The following is a 26,692-nucleotide window of genomic DNA, read 5'->3' as shown; positions in this document are numbered from 1 at the left end:
CAGAGCGGTGTGGCCGATGACAGAGCTTTCCCAAACAGAAGGCTGACTACGAAAGCCACCTTAGACCTTTCAGTTGGAAACTGGTCCGACATCATCTCCAAGTGCAGGGAACATTGCGAAAGAAAGCCACGGCAAAACTTAGAGTCCCCATCAAATTTATCCGGCAAGGATAATCGTAAGCCGGAAGCGGCCACTAGCTGCGGAGGAGGTGCAGGAGCTGGCGGAGGAGATTGTTGCTGGAGCTGTGGTAATAGCTGCTGTAGCATCACGGTCAGTTGAGACAGCTGGTGACCTTGTTGCGCTATCTGTTGCGACTGCTGGGCGACCACCGTGGTGAGGTCGGCGACAACTGGCAGTGGGACTTCAGCGGGATCCATGGCCGGATCTACTGTCACGATTCGGCTGGCTGGAGGTGGATCCTCTGTGCCAGAGAGGGATTGGCGTGGACCGTGCTGGTGGACCGGTTCTAAGTTGCTACTGGTATTCACCAGAGCCCGCCGCAAAGCGGGATGGTCTTGCAGCGGCGGTAGCAACCAGGTCGTATCCACCAGCAACGGCTCAACCTCTCTGACTGCTGAAGATAGGCGCGGTACAAGGGAGTAGACAAGAGCAAGGTTGGACGTAGCAGAAGGTCAGGGCAGGCAGCAAGGATGGTAGTCAGGGGCAACGGCAGGAGGTCTCGAACACAGGCTAGGAACACACAAGGGAACGCTTTCACTGGCACAATGGCAACAAGATCCGGCGAGGGAGTGCAGGGGAAGTAAGGTATAAGTAGGGAGTGCACAGGTGAGAATACTGATTAGGCCTGCTGCGCCAATCAGTGGCGCAGCGGCCCTTTAAATGGCAGAGACCCGGCGCGCGCGCGCCCTAAGGAGCGGGGCCGCGCGCGCCGGGACAACACAGACGGGGAACGGGTCAGATACGGGAGCCGAGATGCGCATCGCGAGCGGGCGCGTCCCGCATCGTGAATCGAATCCTGGCTGGGAGTAATATCGCAGCGCACCCGGTCAGCAGGTCTGACCGGGGCGCTGCGAATGAGAGAACGCTGCGAGCGCTCCGGGGAGCAGCGGGGACCCGGAGCGCTCGGCGTAACAGTTTGGAGCAGCGTGAAGCACTTTATGCAGTGGGCATGAAGTTATCATGTGCGGAAAAAAGTTTTTTTTTGGAAAGCCTACTTTTTTTTGCGCAAACCTACACCACCTAATAGGACACTTGCAAATGTGTCAGATGCCAGAGCCCAAAGCTTAAACCTAGCTCTGCAGCTCACTGGTTTCTATAATTGTGCAAAATTCATCAAGTCCCGTGCCCCATTTTGGTACATTTTGAGCAGCTGCGCAAAAAAAATACACCAAGAAAACATGGGAAAAATCTATATTACCTAACACCAACATTAATAAATGTCCCCCTATATTCCTAATGTGTCCCTACTGAGTTCATCCAGAGGATGATGCCAATTGCCCCATATTTGCGGTAAATTTTCTTCCCAACTCCAAATATGGCAATCAGAATAAATCTCTGGGTCAATGTTCTGTACTTAGAATTCCGGTATCCATAACCTGTAATGTTATTACTCTTCAGAAATACATCCCGAAACCTTTATTTTTTTTTTTTAACTCTTTTATTGAGTTCACCATGACCACTTCCTCTGGCAGAGAAATCCATAGTCTCACTGCTCTAAGGCCAGGTTCACACTACGGAATTTCTGACTGGAATTCCGCTTCTGAATTTCGGTCAGAAATTCTGCTGCATCAAGGTAAAATGGAGAATTTTCTGGGTAAAATGGAGAAATTTCTGTCAAAAAATTCTCCCATTCCCCGTATTACTCTGGCTGCCCATCTTTGAACCCTCTCCAGCTACACTATATCTTTCTTGTACACTGGTGCCCAGTACTGTACACAGTATTCTATGTGTTGTCTGACTAGTGATTTGTACAGCGGTAGAATTATTTCCTTGTTGTGGGCATCTATGCCCCTTTTGATGCCCCCCATGATTTGATTTGCCTAGGCAGCAGCTGCCTGATACTGTTTGCTACAGTTGAATTACTGTCGACTCCACATTATCATTTTCCTCACATGTATCTTCCTACAGTGTGGCCTTCAGACTAGACTTTACATAAAGTAGCATTTTCAAGGCCTTGGCATACTGTCAGTAAATGAAAATATTTTTGTTTACTTACTAAAAACCCAGGTAAATCTAAGACAATATTTCTGCAGGTTAGACCCCTTTCACACTGCTGTTGCTCCTCCTCGGGAACGGCCGTCAAAGTCTCTTTTTTTTCTCACTTTAATGGCCGTTTTCATGACGGGGAGCAATGGGCAACAACGAGTCCTGGCAGCTACCCTTTACTATTATGGGGGCCGCTGGGCGCCGTTATGGATACTGGGAGAAAAAGATGGCACAAGCAGTTATCTTTCTCCGCCTATTCTGCCCGGCTCTCCCGGCGGCCGTCACACTGCCGTGTACTAACAGCAATGTGAAAGGGGCCTTACATACATCTGCCGTACAAATATATCTCTTGTCTTGATAGTTTGCTACTATGTCTCAGCCTGGGAAAAAGCCTCTCTAAGCCACCATATGTCTCTCTATGTAATGCATTGCCTATGAGGTCTACTTATAAAGCTTTTCATTGTTTTTAAACTTGAAGTCAGGAGATGCTGAATAAAGCTAATATTGGATCAACTCTTGAGACATCTTTCAGCTTTTGCATATGGAGCACATATGATGTATTGCCGTGGACCATCTGGACAAGTATAACATTACAAAGCATTCCATTGACTCTCTATCCTGGAGAAAAAAAGCCATTTTTATCTGCTTATGGACAACCCTCTGTTCTGTAGTGATGGTGGTCCAATGTAAGGTATTGTTGTGTAAATGAATTTTAACCCTTTCATGTACAGCAATGTATTTATAAGCTAAAAGTACTAATACAGTCCCCAGCTAAAATATATAGTGTATATAAATGAATAGGATTTCTCAGACCAATGTGACTTTCTACCAAGAATGAAACAGTCATAGCAGATGTGTAAGAGGTGCAGGTGTAGATGTGACAAATTATCTGGTGTAGCTTTGTGCTTTAAATTGCATCTGTTACTTAAAGGGGTAACCCGGCTATATATAGGTGTGCAGGTCATATGTTTGTAGATTTAGTGTTTTTTACAGCCCCCGCCCCAGGCCAATAACGCCTCTCTGCTCCGCTGGGTGAATGAAACACAGGGTTCGCCTGCCAGCAGGGGCCCAGTGTAGAGACCAATCACTAGAGGACGGGGACGTGCTGTCTGCCTCTAGCCATTGTGAAGCCCACGTGGTGACCCCAAAAATTTGAAACTTACCACGCATGCGCTGCAATACCCATTGATGGCGCATGTGTGGCCACATACACAGCTGTGTGGTCACCTCCCAAGCAAGGCAGCAGCACTCTGTATTTTTGCAGCAATATCATTGTGAGTGCTATCCTGCAGGTTTAGGTCCCCTGAAGAACCCCAATATCGCTTCTATCAAGTGTTAAAAATGGGGAAATGTGTTGGGACATATGGGACAGATCGTGTTGTTTAGTTGTGTTCCATATGCAGGAATAAGTTATACTTGTGGGCAGGGTTATATCGGTGTTGTGGCCATTTATGGTCCCCTAGCCCATGCTAATCTGCTTATCTATGACCTGAGTATTGCTTTGCTGAATCTTTTTGATGACCACACTTTGTGTGGGCTTGAGGAAAAATTATTTTACTGTTTATCCAATAAATGTTATGTTTTAATATAGCCATACTACTTATACTTCTGTAATGTACATTTGTTTTTGGTTGCATTTTTTATTCTAAGTCATTTTGTCTTCTTGAGGAATGTGAGAAAATCACAAACATATACACACACGTGTTTGTTAATCAGTAAAAAAAACAACAACAAAAAAACAATGGAGGTATAAAGGGGATATCTACTGGAAAACATTATTTCTTAAATCAACTGGCACCAAAAAGTTAAACAGATTTGTAAATGACTTCTATTAAAAAATATTAATCCGTCCAGTAGTTATCAGCGACTGTATGATCCACAGGAAGTTGTTTTCATTTTGAATTTCTTGTCTGTCTGACCACAGTGCTCTCTGCTGCCACCTCTGTCCATTTTAGGGACTGTCCAGAGCAGGAAAGGTTTTCTATGGGGATTTGCTCCTACTCTGGACAGTTCCTAAAATGGACAGAGGTGGCAGCAGAGAGCACTGTGGTCAGACAGAAAGGAAATTCAAAAAGAAAAGAACTTCCTGTGGATCATAACAGCAGCTGATAAATACTGGAAGGATTAAGATTTTTTAATAGAAGTAATTTACAAATCTGTTTAACTTTCTGGCACCAGTTGATTTAAAAAACATTTTTTTCCCAGTGGAGTACCCCTTTAAGGGACAAACATGCCACAAACACCACAGAATATGCAATACGTTTTAGTCACTGGATTACTCCTGTAAAGCTGAAAGAGTATCTGTCACCAAACTAAACTTTTCATATATTGTTCCTTATGTAATTAGTAGACAGTTTGCTATTTACTTTCTGTTAAAATTCTCTTTGTATGTTTTTAATGTGTTTGGAAAAATGGCCATTAGATGGCTCTGTTTCTGCAAGTCAAAAAGTTAGTTTGGTCTCCTCCCGGCCTGGCAGAAGACCAAACTCAGGAAGTGCATGCGGGGCATGGCAAGGCACAGCTCTCACAGGCTTCAGTGACGTTGCGCCTGCTGGGGAACGTATGCTGCGGAAGGTATGATACAGAACTTTTCAAAACTCGGAAAAAATTTTTAAGGGCAGGTGGGGTGATAGGAGTAATTATGGAATATAATCTGAGTTAGTTTAGAAAATATGGTTTGATGACAGGTACTTTTGAAATTACACAGATCTTCAAGGGGTTAAAGGAAGATATTCTCTCCATATTTTGTCTGGTTGCATAGACTCTATTGTCCCGTTATCTGCTATTCAGGCTGTTGACAGGCTGACTGCTGGATTCTTCACAGACATTAAAGGCAAAATAGAGAAAAGTTCCTGTCCCCTAATCTGAACTTTATCTCAGATATCTCCAGATACATTTACAATGACACCAATGATGGTAGCCCGCAGCCGACTATAGGTTTCCTGTCCCTTTAAGCCTCATGTATGTTCTGCAGAGTGGTGGTATACGGTTCACACAGCTCAGTCTGAGCACAGACCGGAAAGCGAAAGTGTTATGGAGGGGCCAGCTTTTCCCACCCTGAGGGATTGACCAGTCAATAGGGGGAGGAATCTGGAGCATGCTCCACCAGAGATGGCATGGTAGCCTGGCACAGCAGGAGAGAGAAGGTGAGAACAATGGTGTCTGTATCTGTGTCACTGGATGCAGGGATAGAGCCTGTAATACTGTCATCCTAGCTGGGAATGCAGGAAGTGGGAGCAGCTTATGTGGATCTCCTTGTCATAGTTTCCACGTTGCCTTGCTGGCATTACGAGTTATGGAAATGAAGTTATATCGAAGACATCTAAGGAGACCTGACAAGTTCTGGGACTTCATGGACAGGTCAGAATCAAACCTGTGAGCCAAAGTCATCGTAACTCGGGATGGTCCCCGGCTTTAGGTAAATCTATAGGGATTGTCCCATGAAGATGACTGCTATCCATATGCCCTACCATGGTAGAAGAACATCATAGAGAGGGGGGGGGGGGCTCCACTCTGCCCCCTCTATGCACCCACCACGTCAGAATTTCCATACGGATTTCTGCACTGAAATTCACATGGAAATGTTGCATGTGTTTACAGCCTATTGTGTTCAATAGTATTGTATTTGTATTTACACAGCAGAAATTCCAGCACAGATTCCACATTCTGGGTATCACAAAAATGTAACATGTCTTCAATTTTTGCTGAGTTCAGCTGTGGAAGTCAATGGGACTTTCTTTTCTCCACTTAATGCAGATATCATTTGAATTTCATGTGGAATTTAAACTTTTTCAATGAATGAAAGCACTTTTTTTCTGTGCTCTGAGTATTCATGCAGAAATTCATGCAGAAATTCTGCATGAATTCCGTATGAATCGCGCAGAAATTCCACGTAGATGCGGAATTCTGACCAAGTTAAATCCTGGTGCAGAATTTCGTATCTATGCTGAATTTCTGGCATGTGAACATAGCCTAAGAGTGGTTCCCACGCTGGTGGACTTAAAGGGGTACTCCATCCTAGACATCTTATCCCCTATTTAAAGGATACGGGATGAGATGTCTGATCATTGAGGTCCCGCTGCTAGGGACCCCCGCAATCTATCCTGCAGCCCCCTGAGTCATCGCTGCATAGGGGTAGGTTTGCTCCGTGCGTGATGACTCACGATACAGGGGCGGAGTACCTGGACGCCACATCCTGCTCCCTTGTGACATCATCCTCCGCCCCCTCAATGCAAGCCTATGGGAGGAGGCGGAGACGTGACGTCACGATACTCCAGCCCCTGTATTGTGAGTCATCAGACACGGAGGAAACTTAGCAACGTACAGCTGGTGACTCAGTTGGCTGCAGGAGAGATTGCAGGAGTCCTCAGCAGCGAGACCCCCATGATTAGACATCGTATCACCTATCCTTTGGATAGGGGATAAGATGTCTGGGGCAGAGTACCCCTTTAAGGACTATCCACACAGCAGAATTTCCGCTTGTAGAATTCTGCCTCAAATTATAGCCCATAGACTTCCAAGGGATTCCGCACTCCCAATCACACTTCTGAATTTCCGTGAATGGGCGTGCGGAATCCCATAGAAGTCTATGGGCTTTAATTTGAGGTAGAACTCCACAAGTGGAAATTCTGCCGTGTGAATAGACCCTTAACCCATCTATGTATTATGTCAGTATTTCTTAACTTGTGCCTCTCCAGCTGACGCAAAACTCTCTTGGGAGTTATAGTTTTGCAACAACCGAAGAGCCACAGGCTTGGAAATATTGTATCACGCAGAGCATTATCTGATACATATACCCTGCAAAGGTTCTTGTTTGATTTCGGCTTCCCACAACAAAATCAGCTGTGTATTGGGGTGTAAGGAGCTGTCAGAAAATGACACTGATGAGAGGACCCCTCTAGGCAGAGTATAGTAAACGCCCCCTGATCCAGATGTTGCCAACAGTTGTCTGGGCATGGAAGTTGTAGTTTTGCAACATATGGAGGTCCGTAGTTTGGAGACCACAAGGAGAAATGCCAGAAAAAAAAATAAAAAATACAACATACATGCACACAGCATTTTTTCCACCCATAGAAGTCTATAGGAGGAAAAATGCTACAATTTTTTTTTTTTAAATGCCATATCCAGAGCTTAAATGCCATATCCAGAAAACTGGCACTAAGCCTAAGAACGCCACAAGGGTAACAAAAATTCTGCTGTCAAAGAATAGAAGCACTCTTGTTTATTCCCAGGGGCTGAAAACCTGCAGTGCAGATGCCACCAGTAAAGCACCATCTGTGAATGAAGTTCTTACATAGAGGTTAATGCCATTCCTATCTGCATTAGCCATGATAATCTGAAGCATCTCCTATATCTTAAACCCATGAGATGACAGGCAGGTTATTGAGTCATGGCAGAAACTGGGATATCATTAACCCTTCCTTTGGCCATCAATACACCAATGCACATAGTGCAGTTCTATGCAGTGACTCTGCAGTGCTGTCACTCACACTGTCTGCTGAGATAATGGAACATCTCGCTCATTTCTGACTGACGAGATGCCACCATTCATTCCACATAGGCATACAAGCCTTATCATTGAATGTATAGGGGACAATACAACTTTCTAGGTTACAGTGAAGGGGTCAGAGGCCATGGGTTTACTCCCAAACTCAAAAAAACATAGGGAGAGATTTATCAAAACTTGTGCAAAGGAAAAGTTGCCCAGTTGCCCATAGCAACCAATCAGATGGCCTCTTTTATTTTGCAGAGGCCTTGTTAAAAATGAAAGAAGCAATCTGATTGGTTGTTATGGGCAACTGGGCAAATTTTCCTCTGCACAGGTTTTGATAAATCTCCCCCATAATGATCAGTATATTAAGATTGTGAACGCCAATTTGGACAGGGATCAATTATAGGGAACAGTGTACAGCGATGCAGAATCTGTGTGCGCTATACAAATAAAGAATTAGAATATACAAACACAAAAAAAACATTTATGGGATTCCAAAAAGTAAACTTTATTGACACAGTGGTCCCTCAACATATGATGGTAATTCGTTCCTAATAAACCATCCTTAGTTGAAACTATCGTATGTTGAGGAATCCATGCAATGAAAAGTATAGGAAGTTATACTCACCTGTCCCCTCTCCGGACCATCACTGCTGCCCTGAATGTTGCCCTCCATCGCTGTCGCCGCGTCCCCGGGGTGTCCCCGCCTCTCCGGACCATCTCTGCTGCCTGGGATCGTCGCTGCGCATGCCGCTCCTATTGGATGACGGGACGGCGTGCGCAGTGACTTGATGACGATGAAGGAGAGCAACGGCGATGCAGGGAATCCTGAAGAGAACGGTCCGGAGCGCCAGGAACAGGTGAGTGATCATCACCAGACCACACGGGGCACATTAAACGGCTATCCGGCAGCGGAAGCAGTCTGCGCTGCCGGATAGCCGTTTATGCGATGGCCCGACATACAAAAGCATCGTATGTTGATGCTGCCTTCAACATGCGATGGCCTCTGAGAGGTCATCGTACGTTGAAATTATCGTATATCGGGGCCATCGCAGGCCGGGGAATCCCTGTACAATTAATAAAATCACTTTAAAAATACATACAAACATATATCCTGAAAAACCAGGGATGTAGAGAGTTCACCAGTATAACACTGGAACAGAAGTAAGGGCTCAAGTGAGACCCTACTTCTGTTCCAGTGTTATACTGGTGAACTCTCTGCATCCCTGGTTTTTCAGGGTATATGTTTGCATGTATTTTTAAGTGATTTTATTCATCTAGATATGTACAGTAAAACTCAATGGAGGAGATGCATCCAAACCTGTCCAGAGGAAGAGTTGCCCATAGCAACCAATCAGATTGCTTCTTTCATTTTTAACAAGGCCTCTGCAAAATGAAAGAAGCAATCTGATTGGTTTTGATAAATCTCCCCCAATGTGTATGTGTGTATGTTCCGGCATCACGTCCAAACGGCTAAAGATATTAACATGAAACTCGGCACACATGTTACTTGTATGTCAACAACCAACATAGGATAGGTGATTTAACCCTTACTCACCCCCATTTGCCAGGGTCGGGGTTTTTGTTTAACCCCTTAAGGACCAAGCACGTATGAGTACGTCCCTGCACCCTGGGTCTTAAGGACCAGGCACGTACTCATACGTCCGTGGGAATTTCGGTCCCCGCCGCGCGCCGGGCGGGGACCGGACCGGGGTGACTGCTGATATCGATCAGCAGGCACCCCGTGCAAATGCCCAGGGGGGTCGTCAGACCCCCCCATGTCGGCGATCAGCGCAAATCGCAAGTGAATTCACACTTGCGATTTGCGCGATTCCGGGTCATTACGGGTCTATGGTGACCCGGAATATAAGGGGGATCGCGGGTGTCTAAGACACCCACGATCCCCCTGAAGAGATAGGAGTGAGGTGGCAGGGGTGCCACCCCTCCTATCCCTGCTATTGGTGGTCTAGACGCGACCACCAATAGCAGATCGGGGGCGGGGGGGTTAACTTTCGTTTTCCCTGTCCTGACCACCAACAATAGAACAATAGGCGGGGCAGAACGGGAAAACGACAGAGGACCGGTGCCGGAGTCCACTTACCGATCTGCGGAGGCTGCAGGCGACGATCGGCGTCGGAGATCGGTGGGCGGCGATGTCATGCAGGAGGCTCCCTGGATCCGACAGAAGCCAGTAAGTTGCCTAGCAACATCTGGAGGGCTGCAGTCCGAGACCCCTATATAGTGGTCTCTATACTGTAGCACTCCAGATGTTGCAAAACTACAACTCCCAGCATGCCCAGACAGCTGTTTGGGCATGCTGGGAGTTGTAGTTTTGCAACAGCTGGAGGGCTACAGTTTGAGACCACTATATGGTAGTCTCTGAACTATAGCCCTCCAGATCTTGCAAAACTACAACTCCTAGCATGCCCACACAACTGTTTGCTGTCTGGGCAAGCTGGGATTTGTAGTTTTGCAGCATCTGGAGGGCCACAGTTTGCAGTGGTCTCTATACTGTAGCTATCCAGATGTTGCAAAACTGCAAATCCCAGCATGCACAGACAGCAAACAGCTGTCTCAGCATGCTGGGAGTTGTAGTTGCGATCCCTCCAGCTGTTGCATAACTACATCTCCCAGCATGCCCTTCGGTGATCAGTACATGCTGGGAGTTGTAGTTTTGCAACAGCTGGAGGTACATGTTACGCCGAGCGCTCCGGGTCCCCGCTCCTCCCCGGGGCGCTCGCTTCACTCCCTCCGCTGCAGCGCTCCGGTCACGTCCTCTGACCCGGGGCGCTGCGATCCTGCTGCCAGCCGGGATGCGATTCGCGATGCGGGTAGCGCCCGCTCGCGATGCGCACCCCGGCTCCCCTACCTGACTCGCTCCCCGTCTGTTCTGTCCCGGCGCGCGCGGCCCCGCTCCCTAGGGCGCGCGCGCGCCGGGTCTCTGCGATTTAAAGGGCCACTGCGCCGCTGATTGGCGCAGTGGTTCCAATTAGGGTTTTCACCTGTGCACTTCCCTATATTACCTCACTTCCCTTGCACTCCCTTGCCGGATCTTGTTGCCTTAGTGCCAGTGAAAGCGTTCCTTGTGTGTTCCTTGCCTGTGTTTCCAGACCTTCTGCCGTTGCCCCTGACTACGATCCTTGCTGCCTGCCCCGACCTTCTGCTACGTCCGACCTTGCTTCTGCCTACTCCCTTGTACCGCGCCTATCTTCAGCAGCCAGAGAGGTGAGCCGTTGCTAGTGGATACGACCTGGTCACTACCGCCGCAGCAAGACCATCCCGCTTTGCGGCGGGCTCTGGTGAAAACCAGTAGTGGCTTAGAACCGGTCCACTAGCACGGTCCACGCCAATCCCTCTCTGGCACAGAGGGTCCACTACCTGCCAGCCGGCATCGTGACAGTAGATCCGGCCATGGATCCCGCTGAAGTTCCTCTGCCAGTTGTCGCTGACCTCACCACGGTGGTCGCCCAGCAGTCACAACAGATAGCGCAACAAGGCCAACAGCTGTCTCAACTGACCGTTATGCTACAACAGTTGCTACCACAGCTTCAGCAGTCATCTCCTCCGCCAGCTCCTGCACCTCCTCCGCAGCGAGTGGCCGCTCCTGGGATACGCTTATCCTTGCCGGATAAATTTGATGGGGACTCTAAGTTTTGCCGTGGCTTTCTTTCCCAATGTTCCCTGCATCTGGAGATGATGTCGGACCTGTTTCCCACTGAAAGGTCTAAGGTGGCTTTCGTAGTCAGTCTTCTGTCCGGAAAAGCCCTGTCATGGGCCACACCGCTCTGGGACCGCAATGACCCCGTCACTGCCTCTGTACACTCCTTCTTCTCGGAAATCCGAAGTGTCTTTGAGGAACCTGCCCGAGCCTCTTCTGCTGAGACTGCCCTGTTGAACCTGGTCCAGGGTAATTCTTCCGTTGGCGAGTATGCCGTACAATTCCGTACACTTGCTTCAGAATTGTCCTGGAATAATGAGGCCCTCTGCGCGACCTTCAAAAAAGGCCTATCCAGCAACATTAAAGATGTTCTGGCCGCACGAGAAATTCCTGCTAATCTACATGAACTTATTCACCTAGCCACTCGCATTGACATGCGTTTTTCTGAAAGGCGTCAGGAACTCCGCCAAGATATGGACTCTGTTCGCACGAGGCGTTTCGTCTCCTCGGCTCCTCTCTCCTCTGGTCCCCTGCAATCTGTTCCTGTGCCTCCCGCCGTGGAGGCTATGCAGGTCGACCGGTCTCGCCTGACACCTCAAGAGAGGACACGACGCCGTATGGAGAACCTCTGCCTGTACTGTGCTAGTACCGAACACTTCCTGAGGGATTGTCCTATCCGTCCTCCCCGCCTGGAAAGACGTACGCTGACTCCGCACAAGGGTGAGACAGTCCTTGATGTCTACTCTGCTTCTCCACGTCTTACTGTGCCTGTGCGGATGTCTGCCTCTGCCTTCTCCTTCTCTACAGTGGCCTTCTTGGACTCTGGATCTGCAGGAAATTTTATTTTGGCCTCTCTCGTCAACAGGTTCAACATCCCAGTGACCAGTCTCGCCAGACCCCTCTACATCAATTGTGTAAATAATGAAAGATTGGACTGTACCATACGTTTCCGCACGGAGCCCCTTCTTATGAGCATCGGATCTCATCATGAGAGGATTGAACTTTTGGTCCTCCCCAATTGCACCTCGGAGATTCTCCTTGGACTTCCCTGGCTTCAACTTCATTCCCCAACCCTGGATTGGTCCACTGGGGAGATCAAGAGTTGGGGGTCCTCTTGTTCCAAGAACTGTCTAAAACCGGTTCCCAGTAACCCTTGCCGTAACTCTGTGGTTCCTCCAGTAACCGGTCTCCCTAAGGCCTATATGGACTTCGCGGATGTTTTCTGCAAAAAACAAGCTGAGACTCTACCTCCTCACAGGCCTTATGATTGCCCTATCGACCTCCTCCCGGGTACTACTCCACCCCGGGGCAGAATTTATCCTCTCTCTGCCCCAGAGACTCTTGCCATGTCCGAATACGTCCAGGAGAATCTAAAAAAGGGCTTTATCCGTAAATCCTCCTCTCCTGCCGGAGCCGGATTTTTCTTTGTGTCCAAAAAAGATGGCTCCCTACGTCCTTGCATTGACTACCGCGGTCTTAATAAAATCACGGTTAAGAACCGCTACCCCTTACCCCTCATCTCTGAACTCTTTGATCGCCTCCAAGGTGCCCACATCTTCACTAAATTGGACTTAAGAGGCGCCTATAACCTCATCCGCATCAGAGAGGGGGACGAGTGGAAAACGGCATTTAACACCAGAGATGGACACTTTGAGTATCTGGTCATGCCCTTTGGACTGTGCAATGCCCCTGCCGTCTTCCAAGACTTTGTCAATGAAATTTTTCGTGATCTGTTATACTCCTGTGTTGTGGTATATCTGGACGATATCCTAATTTTTTCTGCCAATCTAGAAGAACACCGCCAGCATGTCCGTATGGTTCTTCAGAGACTTCGTGACAACCAACTCTATGCCAAAATTGAGAAATGTCTGTTTGAATGCCAATCTCTTCCTTTTCTAGGATATTTGGTCTCTGGCCAGGGACTACAGATGGATCCAGACAAACTCTCTGCCGTCTTAAATTGGCCACGCCCCTCCGGACTCCGTGCTATCCAACGCTTTTTGGGGTTCGCCAATTATTACAGGCAATTTATTCCACATTTTTCTACCATTGTGGCTCCTATCGTGGCTTTAACCAAAAAAAATGCTGATCCCAAGTCCTGGCCTCCTCAAGCAGAAGACTCCTTTAAACGACTCAAGTCTGCCTTTTCTTCGGCTCCCGTGCTCTCCAGACCTGACCCTTCCAAACCCTTCCTATTGGAGGTTGATGCCTCCTCAGTAGGAGCTGGAGCTGTTCTTCTACAAAAAAATTCTTCCGGGCATGCTGTCACTTGTGGTTTTTTCTCTAGGACCTTCTCTCCAGCGGAGAGGAACTACTCCATCGGGGATCGAGAGCTTCTAGCCATTAAATTAGCACTTGAGGAATGGAGGCATCTGCTGGAGGGATCAAGATTTCCTGTTATTATCTACACCGACCACAAGAACCTCTCCTACCTCCAGTCGGCCCAACGGCTGAATCCTCGCCAGGCCCGGTGGTCTCTGTTCTTTGCCCGATTTAATTTTGAGATTCACTTTCGTCCTGCCGATAAGAACATTAGGGCCGATGCTCTCTCTCGTTCCTCGGATGCCTCAGAAGTTGATCTCCCTCCGCAACACATCATTCCACCTGACTGCCTGATCTCCACTTCTCCTGCCTCCATCAGGCAGACTCCTCCAGGAAAGACCTTTGTTTCTCCACGCCAACGCCTCGGAATCCTCAAATGGGGTCACTCCTCCCATCTCGCAGGTCATGCGGGCATCAAGAAATCTGTGCAACTCATCTCCCGCTTCTATTGGTGGCCGACTCTGGAGACGGATGTTGGGGACTTTGTGCGAGCCTGCACTATCTGTGCCCGGGATAAGACTCCTCGCCAGAAGCCCGCTGGTTTTCTTCATCCTCTGCCTGTCCCCGAACAGCCTTGGTCTCTGATTGGTATGGATTTTATTACTGATTTACCCCCTTCCCGTGGCAACACCGTTATTTGGGTGGTCGTTGATCGATTCTCCAAAATGGCACATTTCATCCCTCTTCCTGGTCTTCCTTCTGCGCCTCAGTTGGCTAAACAATTTTTTGTACACATTTTTCGTCTTCACGGGTTGCCTACGCAGATTGTCTCGGATAGAGGGGTCCAATTCGTGTCTAAATTCTGGAGAGCTCTCTGTAAACAACTCAAGATTAAATTAAATTTTTCCTCTGCATATCATCCCCAGTCCAATGGACAAGTAGAAAGAATTAACCAGATCCTGGGTGATTATTTGCGACATTTTGTTTCCTCCCGCCAGGATGACTGGGCAGATCTCCTTCCATGGGCCGAATTCTCGTATAACTTCAGGGTCTCTGAATCTTCCTCCAAATCCCCATTTTTCGTGGTGTACGGCCGTCACCCTCTTCCCCCCCTCCCTACCCCCTTGCCCTCTGGTCTGCCCGCTGTGGATGAAATTTCTCGTGACCTTTCCATTATATGGAGAGAGACCCAAAATTCTCTCTTACAGGCTTCTTCACGCATGAAGAGGTTCGCGGATAAGAAAAGAAGAGCTCCCCCCGTTTTTTCCCCTGGAGACAAGGTATGGCTCTCCGCTAAATATGTCCGCTTCCGTGTCCCTAGCTACAAGTTGGGACCACGCTATCTTGGTCCTTTCAAAATTTTGTGTCAAATTAATCCTGTCTCTTATAAACTTCTTCTTCCTCCTTCTCTTCGTATCCCTAATGCCTTTCACGTCTCTCTTCTCAAACCACTCATCCTCAACCGTTTTTCTCCCAAATCTGTTCCTCCCACTCCTGTTTCCGGCTCCTCGGACGTCTTCTCGGTCAAGGAAATTTTGGCTGCCAAAAAGGTCAGAGGGAAAAATTTTTTTTTAGTAGACTGGGAGGGTTGTGGTCCTGAAGAGAGATCCTGGGAACCTGAGGACAACATCCTTGACAAAAGTCTGCTCCTCAGGTTCTCAGGCTCCAAGAAGAGGGGGAGACCCAAGGGGGGGGGTACTGTTACGCCGAGCGCTCCGGGTCCCCGCTCCTCCCCGGGGCGCTCGCTTCACTCCCTCCGCTGCAGCGCTCCGGTCACGTCCTCTGACCCGGGGCGCTGCGATCCTGCTGCCAGCCGGGATGCGATTCGCGATGCGGGTAGCGCCCGCTCGCGATGCGCACCCCGGCTCCCCTACCTGACTCGCTCCCCGTCTGTTCTGTCCCGGCGCGCGCGGCCCCGCTCCCTAGGGCGCGCGCGCGCCGGGTCTCTGCGATTTAAAGGGCCACTGCGCCGCTGATTGGCGCAGTGGTTCCAATTAGGGTTTTCACCTGTGCACTTCCCTATATTACCTCACTTCCCTTGCACTCCCTTGCCGGATCTTGTTGCCTTAGTGCCAGTGAAAGCGTTCCTTGTGTGTTCCTTGCCTGTGTTTCCAGACCTTCTGCCGTTGCCCCTGACTACGATCCTTGCTGCCTGCCCCGACCTTCTGCTACGTCCGACCTTGCTTCTGCCTACTCCCTTGTACCGCGCCTATCTTCAGCAGCCAGAGAGGTGAGCCGTTGCTAGTGGATACGACCTGGTCACTACCGCCGCAGCAAGACCATCCCGCTTTGCGGCGGGCTCTGGTGAAAACCAGTAGTGGCTTAGAACCGGTCCACTAGCACGGTCCACGCCAATCCCTCTCTGGCACAGAGGGTCCACTACCTGCCAGCCGGCATCGTGACAGTACACTGGTTGGAAAATATTGAGTTAGATAACAGAACCTAACTGAAGGTTTTCCAACCAGTGTGCCTCCAGCTGTTGCAAAAGTACAACTCCCAGCCTGCATGGTCTGTCAGTACATGCTGGGAGTTGTAGTTTTGAAACAGCTGGAGGTTTGCCCCCCATGTGAACGTACAGGGTACATTCACACGGGCAGGCTTACAGTAAGTTTTGTGCTTCAAGTATGAGCTGCAGCAAATTTTTCACCGCAGCGCAAACTCCTAGCAGGGAACTCACTGTAAACCTCCACCAGTGTGAATGTACCCTAAAAACACTACACTACACTACACTAACACAAAATAAAGGGTAAAACACTACATTTACACCCCCTTACACTGTCCCCCCAATAAAAATTGAAAACGTATTGTACGGCAGTGTTTCCAAAACGGAGCCTCCAGCTGTTGCAAAACAACAACTCCCAGCATTTCTGGAGAGCCACTGAGTGTCCAGGCATGCTGGGAGTTTAGCAACAGCTGGAGGCACCCTGTTTGGGAATCACTGGCGTAGAATACCCCTATGTCCACCCCTATGCAATCCCTAATTTAGTCCTCAAATGCGCATGGCGCTCTCTCACTTCGGAGCCCTGTCGTATTTCAAGGAAAGAGTTTAGGGCCACATATGGGGTATCTCCGTAATCGGCAGAAATTACACTACAAATTTTGGGGGGCTTTTTCACCTTTTACCCCTTATGAAAAGGAAAAGTTGGGGTCCACACCAGCCTGTTAGTGTAAAATTTTTTTTTTTTTACACTAACAGGCTGGTGTTGCCCCATACTTTTTATTTTCACAAGAGGTAAAAGGAAAAAAAGACCCCCATAATTTGTAACACAATTTCTCCTGAGTACGGAAATACCCCAGATGTGGGCGCAAAATGCTCTGCGGGCGCACAACAAGGCTCAGGAGTGAGAGAGCACTATGTACATTTGAGGCCTAAATTGGTGATTTGCACAGGGGTGGCTAATTTTACAGTGGTTCTGACATAAACGCAAAAAAATAAATACCGACATGTGACCCCATTTTGGAAACTAAACCCCTCACGGAATGTAACAAGGAGTATTGTGAGCCTTAACACCCCACAGGTGTTGGATGGGAAAATGAAAAAAATTATTTTTTTTTCACTAAAATGCTGGTGTTACCCTACATTTTTCATTTTCACAAGGGACAATAGGAAAAAAGCCCCCCAAAATTTGTAACCCCATTCTTCTGAGTAAGAAAATACCCCAAATGTGGATGTAACGTGCTCGGCGGGCGAACTACAATGCTCAGAAGAGAGGGAGCGCCATTGGGATTTTGAAGAGAAAATGTGTCTGGAATTGAAGGCCACATGTGTTTACAAAGCCCCCATAGTGCCAGAACAAGGGACCCCCCAACATGTGACCCCATTTTGGAAACTACACCCCTCACATAATGTAATAAGGGGTACAGTGAGCATTCACACCCAACAGGTGTCTGACAGATTTTTGGAACAGTGGTCCATGAAAATGAAAAATAAAAATTTTTATTTGCTCAGCCCACTGTTCCAAAGATCTGTCAAATGCCAGTGGGGTGTAAATACTCACTGCACCCCTTAATAAATTCTGTGAGGGGTGTAGTTTTCAAAATGGTATGCCATGTGTTTTTTTTGCTGTTCTGGCACCATAGGGGCTTCCTAAATGCAACATGCCCCCCGACCAAAATTTGCTCTCAAAAAGCCAAATATGACTCCTTCTCTTCTGAGCATTGTAGTTCGCCCGTAGTGCACTTCAGGTCAACTTATGGGGTACCTCCATACTCAGAAGAGATGGGGTTACAAATTTTTGGGGGTATTTTCTGCTATTAACCTTTGCAAAAATGGGAAATTTGGGGGGAAACACATTTTAGTAAAAAACATTTTTTTCCTTTTACATATGCAAAAGTCATGAAACACCTGTGGGGTATTAAGGCTCACTTAATTCCTTGTTACGTTCCTCAAGGGGTCTAGGTTCCAAAATGGTATGCCATGTGTTTTTTTTTTGCTGTTCTGGCACCATAGGGGCTTCCTAAATGCAACATGCCCCCCAAAAACCGTTTCTGAAAAACGTACTCTCCAAAATCCCCTTGTCGCTCCTTCGCTTCCTCTACTGCACACGCCGAACAATTTACATAGACATATGAGGTATGTGCTTACTCGTGAGAAATTGGGCTACAAAGACAAGTATACATTTTCTCCTTTTACCCCTTGTAAAAATTCAAAAATTGGGTCTACAAGATCATGCGAGTGTAAAAAATGAAGATTGTGAATTTTCTCCTTCACTTTGCTGCTATTCCTGTGAAACACCTAAAGGGTTAAAACGCTGACTGAATGTCATTTTGAATACTTTGGGGGGTGCAATTTTTATAATGGGGTCTTTTATGGGGTATTTCTAATATGAAGACCCTTTAAATCCACTTCAAACCTGAACTGGTCCCTTAAAAACAGTGAGTTTGAAAATTTTGTGAAAAATTGGAAAATTGCTGCTGAACTTTGAAGCCCTCCGGTGTCTTCCAAAAGTAAAAACATGTCAATTTTATGATGCAAACATAAAGTAGACATATTGTATATGTGAATAATAAAAATGTATTTGGAATATCCATTTTCCTTACAAGCAGAGAGCTTCAAAGTTAGAAAAATGCAACATTTTCAATTTTTTCATTAAATTTGGGGATTTTTCACCAAGAAAGGATGCAAGTTACCACAAAAATTTACCACCATGTTGAAGTAGAATACGTCATGACAAAACAATCTCGGAATCAGAATGATAACTAAAAGCATTCCAGAGTTATTAATGTTTAAAGTGACAGTGGTCAGATGTGAAAAAAAACGCTCTGGTCCTAAGGTGTAAAATGGCCTGGTCCTTAAGGGGTTAAAGTCCCATACAAGTCTATGGGAAATATATGTTATTGCATAACTTCCAAACGGCTGGAGATATTTTGATAATACTTGGTCACATGTTACTTATATGTCCACTTAAAATATAGGATAGTTAATTTATACCTTAACTACCCCCATTTGTGAGGGTCGGCATTTTTGTTTAAAGTCCCATGCAAATCAATGGGAAATGTATGTTCCCACATAACTTCCATACGGCTGGAGATATTCCAATACCTGGTACACATATTACGGGTCGGGATAGGAGGACGGGATATGAGGATGGGATATGAGGTCGGGATAGGAGGTCAGGATAGGAGGTCGAGATAGAAGGTCGAATAGAAGGACAGGATATGAGGATGGGATATGAGGTCGGGATAGAAGGTCGAGATAGGAAGTCGAGATATGAGGACGGGAAAGGAGGACGGGATAGGAGGTTGGGATAGGAGGTCGGGATAGGAGGTCGGGATAGGAGGTTGGGATAGGAGGTCGGGATAGGAGGTCAAGATAGGAGGTCTAGGTAGGAGGACGGGTTAGGAGGACGGAATAGGAGGTCGGGATAGGAGGTCTAGGTAGGAGGATGGGTTAGGAGGACGGGTTAGGAGGTCGAGATAGGAGGACGGGATAGGAGGTCGGGATATGACAACTATATATCCGGATGGGATATGACGTCAAAAGCTTCTTATGTTGATTTTCCTCCACAACAAGGATTAGGAAGGAAAAACCGTTGTTAACTTTTTGGAATCCCATAAACGTTTTTTTCGTGTTTGTATATTCTAGTTTTGCGTGGGATCTGTCACTTATATGAGGGGTTTGGTGTTTACTATTAAATAAAGAATTAAGGTCTATTCACACGGCCGAATTTCCATTTGTGTTCCGCCTTAAATTAAAGCTGTAGACTTCTATCGGATTCCGCACTCCAATTCAACCTACTGAAATTCTGCTTGCGGAATTCCGCTAGTAGAATTTCAGAAGGTTGAGGGGATTGTGGAATCAAATAGAAGTCTATGGGCTTTCATTTGAGGTGGAATTCCGCAAGCGGAAATTCCGCCATGTGAATAGACCTTTAGGCTATGTACACATGCCAGAATTTCAGCAAGGAATTCCGCACAGAGATTCTGCAGCAGAGTCCTATTGTATTTAATGGGATTCTGTTTCTCTTTACACACAGCGGACTTTCCGTGCCAGATGTTTCTGGGGCAGAAATTCCGATTCCGCTGTCCACAGAAAGAATGGACATGCCCATTCTTTCTGCAGACCCTGTACTGAATACATTGCCGTCTCTTATCGCCAGCATGTCATGCAGTCTGCACGGAGATTTTCTGTGCAGATATTCCGACGTGTGAACATAGCCTTATTATTAACTCTGAAAGTTCATACTGTCACACCTCTGTACGCTGATGTAAGCAGGGTAATAAAATAATAAAATATGAAATGCCATACCCATATGGCATTTTTGTTTTTCGTTGTGTTTTTAAAATTATTTTTTACATTTATTGATCCTTTAGTGGTGCTTTTAGGCTCATTGGCACACATTTCACTCAGCTATAGCTAGAGATCGGAGGGGGTCTCAGCAGTGAGAACTAGACTGATTCAAACTATTGCATGACGTATCAAAATATGTGACAGTAACGCTTTAAGTCTGTGGATGTGCTATCAACAGAGGCAGAAATCTCAGCACAAACACCTTATTTTTTTATTTGGAATACCAGCAGTTGGACCCAACCCCTTGATAATATATTATTAGCCTATCCTAAGGACAGAACATGGCCCTGGTACACTTTAAAGGGGTTATCCAGGAAAAAAATTTTTTTTTATATATATATAAACTGGCTCCAGAAATTTAAATAGATTTGTAAATTACTTCTAATTAAAAAATCTTAATCCTTTCAGTACTTATGAGCTTCTGAAGTTAAGGTTGTTCTTTTCTGTCTAAGTGCTCTCTGATGACACGTGTCTCGGGAACCGCCCAGTTTACAAGAGGTTTGCTATGGGGATTTGCTTCTAAACTGGGCGTTTCCCGAGACACGTGTCATCAGAGAGCACTTAGACAGAAAGGAACAACCTTAACTTCAGAAGCTCATAAGTACTGAAAGATTAAGATTTTTTTAATAGAAGTAATCTACAAATCTGTTTAACTTTCTGGAGCCTAAAAAAAAATAAATAAAAAAAAGTTTTTTCCTTGATAACCCCTTTAATATGCCCACACAAGTCAAGCAGGGTTAAACCAGCAAACTAATAGGTAAATGTGGGTTGTTCATGTTTATCTTCCCTTTTTTCTTCTTGATACCACAGTGCCTTGTGTGTCTTGGCATCCTACCTAGTAACATTATTATAATACAATTGTTCCACTTTGTTTATTGTGCTTGCATTCTGGAAACAGTCCCCTGTTTTATATGTTTTATTTCCTTACTAAACATCTCATGACTGATACACCCTTGGGTGTTGTGGGATCCGGTGCTACTAGTTATCAATATCTACCTAAAATCTCTAAATCACCCTGAATTGTTTACTGTATTCTGTTTTTTGGAGTGTGGTAATTATTTGGCTCCTACCACTGCTCTTGGGGTATTTCCTTAGCTTTCCCAGACTTTTAAATAGTAATTCTGCTTTTATCTGCAGCAACACCATCTCCATGTAAGTAGGGTTGTCACCTTTCTTGCAAAAAAAAATAAAAAAATACAGGCCATGCTAATTTGCAAAATGAATTATATATGCGTAACATCACAGGATACACATATGCAGGGGAAATTTTGTCCTATTCTGACCCCTATAATGTTATTATTTCTCCTTATACAGGCCTGTATGAGGCTCATTTTTCGCGCCCCGATGTATAGTTTTTAATAGTACCATTTTTGTTTTGATGTGACTTTTTGATCACTTTTTTTAAATTAAATTCGGGAGTTGCAGTTAGTTACTAACTACAACTCCCAGCATGCCCTTATACAGTCTGTGGCTCAGCAGCTGCCCCAAACGAAAACTACAACTCCCAGTATGTTGAACTTTATAGTAGTATAGGTCAGGGTTTTCCAACCAGGGGTGCCTCCAGCTGTTGCAAAACTACAAACTCCCAGCATGTTGGACTATATAGCATAGGTCAATGTTTACTAACCAGAAGTGACTCCAGCTGTTGCAAAACTACAGCTGTCCGGGCATGCTGGGATTTGTAGTTTTGCAACAGCTGGAGGTGCTCTGGTTGGGAAACACTGGTATAGTATATGGTGCAACATTCAGGGAGTATGGATAAATTGGATGAGCTGGTACAAACATGCCCAATCCATTCATCTCTATGGGGGGGGGGGGGGGGGGGGGCAGAGACACAGTGTTCCTGTGTCTCCGCTTCTACCATAGAGATAAATGGAGGGAGCGTGATTGAACCAGCTAATGCACTGGATACAAAATGTGCTCTAGGAGTGCAGAGCAGGGGCTGAGCCCCTCAATCAGACATTTATCAGACATTAGCACTGGACATCTCTTTAAGTTATTAAGTTGGGCCATACCCTATTAAAGTTATATATACCCCTCCCCCCCCCCCCCCCCCCCCACACACACTTTTTTGTGGACACCCATGGCCGGAAGCCTTTCTCACAGTCACAGTATTTCTTATCCGAACAGGCTCACTTCTGTCTTATCTGACGAAAATTTCCTGCTGCCTTCCAATCAAATGAACAGTTATAAGAGCTCCCCCTCTTCACATCACTGGCTTGGTCCTTAGGAGACAGGAGGGGAAGGAGGAGCAGGGACAGGAGCTCCTGCTTTCTGTGAGTGTGATATGATGTCACAGCTTCAAGCCAGAGAGTATGGCTAATTATTATATTAGTAAGTTGCTTTTATATGCTTTGTGACACCACATAAAAGGTTGTTTCTTTCGCTGGATGACCCCTTTAACCCTCCATTACCTCTACTTTATGCATTATGCAGAACCCATTACTCTTAAAAAACCCTTGTAGAAAGTAGCTGGAACGGTTGTACTGGGCCCTACAGAAGGGCTCCTCTACCTAAGTACAGTGCTGGCAGACAGACAATATCTATCATTTCTGACCTCTAGAGGCAAATTCTGCCTAAATATACAGAATGTAAATGGAGCAGATCAGTGAATAATCTAAGCACATAATAATTGTAATTTACACACTTCCTCAAAGCTGTCTTCTCCAGCCGCAGAGCTGCATACATATTTTATTTTATCCTCTTGTGAGTCACAGTCTTGTTCCTTTAATCTGTCAACATTGAGGAAATAATAGAATTATGTAAATGTAATAATGTGCTGTATGCAGGGCTCATGTTACACGGCTGTGCTTGTAAAGTGATAGATTCCTACAAGGTCATGATATTGGGAAATTCCTCCATGTGCTATTTCCCAATATAACACTGTAACAGTATGACACACTGTAACAAACCTCCTCCACATGTAATCTCCTTACTACTGTAACAAACCTCCTCCTCATGTAGTTGTGGTAACCCAGTACGGGATGGTGTGTCCCCGTACACTTTCTCCTGCCCTGTCAGGCAGAGTCCCTCCATGTCCCCAGGGCCCCCTTACAGTGTAACCCCTATTGTATATATGTTTGTATTACTAGTATACTATTGCTTTAAATACCATACCATGTGATTCTTACCCAGGAGGCACTAGTGACCAGGTGACCCCCCCCCCCCCTCAAGTGACCTATCGGCTCCTTGCTAAGTTCCCCTTTAAAACCAGGGATGGAGCTACAATCTTTCACTTAGCTCATTGCTATTCCTGCTGAAGTCCAGTGCAGTCATCTCAGAGTGTGTCCGGAGCATTGGAGGCCTCAAGCCTAAAGTCTGCAGCCACAAAGTCAGCTCAAGTGAGCTCAAAGTCATCTTCATGTCAATTGTCAAGTCAGTCAAGTCAAGTCTTCTATGTAGTCACTGTGGTCTGCACTAAAGTGTCTCTACATACTGGAAGTCCCAGCAAGCCTGCGAGGTCCCCCTGTGTCACTGGTCACCTCCTTGGGATATTGGCTAGACTGCATAGACTGTATCACCTGTCTACCCTCTACCCTCTAGTAAAGCTACCGTTTTCCGTAACTTGGCGTCAGGGTCTTCATTGCCCCCGTGCCCAGGACCAGTGGTATATTTTTGGGTGGTTAAGGCTAAACCACGCCCTGGCGTCACGACAAGAAGGAGTTAATAACATTTGCCCCCACGGTTACAACATCTGCCCTGCAATGCACCCTGCTATACCACAACTTTTGGCATCCTACGAACAGGATACGGGTCTGCGCCATATGCCAAAAGTCCTCGCCCCCCAGCCTGAACTGTGTCCAATACTGTTTGCAAAAGTTGCATGCCGATGCGACCGAAGTTTGCGCGAGAAAGTGTACGGGACTTTGTCATTGAAAAGTGTTTTACTACTTGCGCTTGTGAAATAAAGGGGGAGGTGAAGGAAAAACTGTTGTTTGCAGCTGTGGAGAGTAAAGAGTACTTGAAAGGGTTAAATTGATCCGGTGCTTCGCGCGCGTGAGCGGTTGCAGCTCCACCCCATCCGCCCTGTGTAGCACTGGGGAAGACTTTACCAGCCGGACCGAAACAGGAAGTTCCCTGGGCACAGCCATATTGGAGGTTCCAGCGGCTGCGTCCGGCTCTGCTGTCTACTACCCGGCACCTGCTGCAGCGCAGACTCTGCAAATACCTGCGGGCATCAGTATCCAGTCTCCGGTGCCAATAATTAGCCACGCTACCCCCTTAGTGCCCAACAGTATTTCCGGGTACCTGCAAAATAGAGGGGGAGCGCCCCCCAGAGTGCTCCCACCAGCCAAGACTAGGCTGCTGCAACACCTCAACCAGCATCTTAAAGCGACAGCACACTCAATTCATCTTAAAGTGACAGCGCACTGAATTCTTCTTAAAGTGACAGCGCACTCAAAAAGTCTACAGTATGTCAGAACCCAGCTCTCCAGATCAACCAGGATACAGTGCGTCTCCATCTTCAGCAGCAAGGTCATCACCTTCCCCAGCAGCCAGGAGGATCTTGCCAGCCCTGCCTGCAGTCAACATAAAGAGTCCTGGTGTTCCAGTGTCTGCACCGGTATTGGGGGGGACCCTGTCCTCTCTACCTACAATGGAGACCCCTACACCCTGAGGGATTTGAAGGAAAGGATCAAGAGTTTGTTTGTCTTTTATTCTTTCCCTCCTAATCAACAGGTGCAATTGCTCACAGGCCAACTACAGGGACCAGTGTTAGAGGAAGTCCGCACCTGGCCAGCCTCCGAGAAGGCAACTGTAGAACAGATCTTTGAAGGACTGTACCAGGTATTTGAGTCACAGAGGTACGTCTCCGGCTGTATGAAAGGCGATAGAAGCCAGGTGAGACCTTGAGAGCTTATGCTGTGGCCTTACAGAATGCCCTAGAAACTGTCCAAAAATTAGATGCTCTAACACCCGAGCAGGGTAACAAAGTATTACATACATAAATGGACAGATTTATTGATGGGGCCCATAACAAGTGGGACAAGGTCCAATTGAGAATGTTAGCAGTCCAAAACTCCAATATGTCTTTTTTGCTTTTAAAAGACTATCTATTAAAGTAATTGAGTCCGGGACGGAGTCTAAAGATGTGTGTACTCCCCTTGCATCTGCTCAGGAGCCCTCAGGGGCAACGGTCAGGCCTATACCGCCCTGTTCAACTGTCCAGACTGTAGTCCAAGCAACAAAGTCAGTCACTATGGATTCAGACCTACAGAGTATTAGACAGGACATTGAACAATTGACTAAGGTTATCAGGGAGCTCGCCACACGGCCTGCTCCACTATCCCATGAGCAATCCTTGCCTAGAAAATCCCCTTCTACTCCTGCCCCATGTGATCCCAGTTACTGTGCTCCTTCCCCTGCTAGTTTTTCTGGGAGTGAAAGACCCTTCTGTACTCACTGTAAATTCGGCCACTGGACAATGCACTGCTGGGGATTAAACAGGATTCCCTCTGGGGTCAAGGACCGGCCCCCAGGAAAACAGCCAGCTGTCCCAACTTCACAATGAAGTCAGGACTCTCGCTTTATGCCGCCTCCTGCCCCTATGTAACAGTTATTGTAGAAGGTGTACCTTTAGAGGCATTAATAGATATAGGGTCACAAGTGTCTACTATACCTAAAAATGTTTTTTATAAGCACTGAGATGCTAGTTTATTGTGTGAGCCTGATGATGCTGACTTTAGAGTAGTGGCGGGTAACGGGCAACCAATACCCAGACATGGATATTGGGAGCCAACCATTCAGTTGGGAAAGTATGTACTTAGAGGGCAGGGAGTGATTGTCACTAACAATTATGAAAAACTGTTTTGCTGAAGCAGGGAGTGATTGCAACCAAACATTATGAAATACTGTTTTGCTGAAATAGTAGATGCCTTACATGTCTCTCTTCCATATGTCTCCTTCAGTCCAGCGGGCTGCGCAGCACCACTTGAAAGTTCTACAGGCAGAGCAGAAGTTTGCCAACAAGCAAGGTGACATCTTCAGAGTACGAGTACAAGACATAAGGTCGGTGACCTTGCAACCCAACACAGAGACCATCATCTGGTACCGTGCACATCCTGGAGTAAGGACTATCAAGTCCTGCTGGAGCCTATTCGATTGGAAGATCATCCCCTTGTCCGAGCTGCGAGAAGCCTTGTCACAGTTATCAACGGGAGAGTCCCAGTCCGGTTAGTCAATCTGTCTGATGTTGCTTCTGTATTACCAAATTACACCCCAGTCACCAAGCTGTATGTCCTAGAGTCAAGCGACATCCTAACAGAACACAAGGTGGCCCGGTAGCGTGCAGCCCATGTGGCCGAAGGATCCGGTGCAAGTACTC

The 26,692-nt window shown here is 46.8% G+C and overlaps 1 protein-coding gene across 2 annotated transcripts in view; it reads left to right on the top strand.

Moving 5' to 3' along the window:
• The first annotated feature begins 5,182 nt into the window (after positions 1-5,182).
• Positions 5,183-26,692, top strand: part of CEP170B (centrosomal protein 170B) — a 162,604-nt gene continuing 141,094 nt past the window's right edge. Inside the window, exon 1 of one of the 2 annotated variants that reach the window (XM_056546565.1) lies at positions 5,183-5,312. The gene's annotated coding sequence lies outside the window, so the exon portion shown is untranslated. The other variant, XM_056546564.1, reaches the window with a different exon arrangement.

The sequence above is a fragment of the Hyla sarda genome, chromosome 11 (genome assembly GCF_029499605.1).
Source record: "Hyla sarda isolate aHylSar1 chromosome 11, aHylSar1.hap1, whole genome shotgun sequence".
Taxonomy (NCBI): Eukaryota; Metazoa; Chordata; class Amphibia; order Anura; family Hylidae; genus Hyla; species Hyla sarda.
This window is presented reverse-complemented; position numbering and strand designations above follow the sequence as displayed.